Below are 2,449 nucleotides of genomic sequence, written 5' to 3'. Positions count from 1 at the left end.
GACTAATCATCAGTACTTGTTACCCATTCGGATGTCATAAAAATGAGCAAATATTATCAGACACGCCTATTCTGAACTTTACCGCATCCTGTTGATAAATCAAGTCTGCATTCGCGCATGCGCATTATCCTTGGTATGTTAAATACGTGAAGTACTGGGTGGTTTGCATATTTCAACAAAAAGCTATTTTTGCAGGTGTGAACTGGTGGGCGGTGTTTGGTAATATTGTGGAGGAATTTTAGAATACCCGTGATCTGTACAGAATAGGTTAAAAACACCTGTTTACCCTGAATTTCAGTACTCTCTCTCTCTCTCTCTCTCTCTCTCTCTCTCTCTCTCTCTCTCTCTCTCTCTCTCTCTCCACAGCACTGGCCGGGGTCATGTGGTATACAGTGTTGTGACGCCAGTTTTAGTAACCATAAGTCAATCAATTATGTTTTTTGTTTCCTATTTAATTTTACAGCGTCAATAACCTAGACATTGTGACGCCAGTTCAAGTAGCTATAAAAAAAAATCAATCAATTGCGTGGCCCAGTAGTATTATACAAGAACTCCATACAGGTATTCCTGTCAGCTGATTTATTGAAGTTAATACCAATTTATTTCCAGATTTTTTTTTCTGATTTTTCAGATTTTTTTTCGTTTGAAATAAGTAATCAGTAATCGTCTTTCCTTCCACTGCCAAGCTTTAGCATTTTCCTCCTGGTTTTTTTTTTTTTTTTTTTTTTTTTTTTTTTTTTTTTTTTTATTGTCCACGGGTCTTTCATGACCTCATCTCTGAGATGCTAAAACCTTTCGTCGGATCTCGTTCCCTGTTTTCTACGGGTCTGGGCTAAACAGGGACATTTGATAATCCGCCTCGATTGTCGAGTACTTTTTCATTAAAATATGTTATTTCATTACCTCATTCTTTATTTACAGAGTTAAGATTGTCCTGTACAGGGAGAGTCAAAATTGAAAATGAGCTTGTAGATAGAAGGAAATAAAAAAAAAAAATCTCGACCAAGTTTGTTTTCCGAGTTCAAAGTCACGCCAGACCATTTACCAGCCGCCACTGCGCGGTAGACGATGACTGGCATAAGGCCTGGTTAAAACTTACCAACCAAACTTTCGCATCTCTCAACCAAAGAGTGAGATCAGCTTTCCAATCAGACTATTTATTCTGACTTTGAAAGGTGAAACCTTCTGTCAGGGAATGAGCTGACCTTTGTATTAATTCTTTTTAAATTTATTTTTTATTTTTATTTCTTTTTTTTATACATTTATCTCTTTATTTTTATTTCAGAACTCTGTCCCAGAGATTAGAAGCTCATTTATTCTGACTTTGAAAGGTGAAACCTTCTATCAGGGAATGAGTTGACCTTTGTATTAATTCATTTTAAAATTTATTTATTTTTTTATACATTTATCTCTTTATTTTTATTTCAGAACTCTGTCCCAGAGATTAGAAGCTCATTTATTCTGACTGAAATTTTTGGTGACTTATCGGGAATGAGTTGACCTTTGTATTAATTCATTTTAAAATTTATTTATGTTTTATTCTTATTTTTATTTATTCATACATTTATCTCTATTTTTACATCAGAACTCTGTCCCAGAGATTGGAAGCTCATTTATTCTGACTTTTGAGGTGGAGGGAAATTGGTTTTTTTTTTTAATTTCGTTTTATCAGAAAGAAATTGACTTCATTTTGCATGGAAGACACTGAACCTTCGCATCAATTCCTTTTTATTTCTTTATGTATTTTTATCATTTATTCATACATTTATCACGTAATTTTTGTTTCAGACTGATGACTGATTTTATAAGTGCGTCTTAACCTTTGCATTTTTAATTGAGATGATAAAAGGGCAGAGAAACACAGATAAAGAGAAGGAAAGCTATAGTTTTCGTATTATTATGATCATTTGTAGTAGTAATAGCAGTAGTATTCGTAGTGGTATTAGTAGTAGAAATAATGAGTGCATAAGAGACAACAAAATTTAAAAATTCAATAATTACCAGGGACATTGTGGAGGTTTGCTTTTTGTTAACAAAAATCGATTTTTTCCAGTCGCGTGAATAGTGGGTATATAGGCGGTGTTTGGCGATCTTATGAAAGTATTTCAAAAATATTATCCACGACCTGTATAAAGAAGTTGGAAATAAAATGAGAGAGAGAGAGAGAGAGAGAGAGAGAGAGAGAGAGAGAGAGAGAGAGAGAGAGAGAATTTTTCTCAATTTCAGAACCTAGAGCGAGAGAGAGAAAAAAATTTTTGTCATCTTCAGAACAGAGAGGAGAGAGAGAGAGAGAGAATTTTTTCAACTTCAGAACCTAGGACGAGAGAGAGAGAGAGAGAGAGAGAGAGAGAGAGGAGAGAGAGAGAGAGAGAGAAGGAATTTTTCTCAACTTCAGAACTGAGAGAGAGAGTGAAGTTTGTCAACTTCAGAACCTAGAGACAAGAGAGAG

Source organism: Macrobrachium nipponense, chromosome 43, assembly GCF_015104395.2.
Source record: "Macrobrachium nipponense isolate FS-2020 chromosome 43, ASM1510439v2, whole genome shotgun sequence".
NCBI lineage: Eukaryota > Metazoa > Arthropoda > Malacostraca > Decapoda > Palaemonidae > Macrobrachium > Macrobrachium nipponense.
The sequence above is the reverse complement of the archived record's forward strand: the minus strand, read 5'-3'. Positions refer to the sequence as shown.